We start from the raw sequence: 234 nt of genomic DNA on the forward strand, positions 1-234 counted from the left end.
CCTTAAAACGAATTTTGTATTACTTTTATTTTCCTAAAAAAAATTCCCAAAGTTACCTATGATTTTTAGGCGCTCAAGGTGGTGTAACCCCTTAAGGGTGGTTTTATCGCTCAACGCCAACTCGATAGTGTGACGTCATATAATCGCGTACTCTCTAAATTTTCTGGAGTGAATCTCGCTCCAAAATATTGAAAATACTGCCACTCGGTGGCAGTATTTTCATTCTTTTGGAGT

This window comes from Wasmannia auropunctata, unplaced genomic scaffold (genome assembly GCF_000956235.1).
Source record: "Wasmannia auropunctata unplaced genomic scaffold, wasmannia.A_1.0 LD335789.1, whole genome shotgun sequence".
Taxonomy (NCBI): Eukaryota; Metazoa; Arthropoda; class Insecta; order Hymenoptera; family Formicidae; genus Wasmannia; species Wasmannia auropunctata.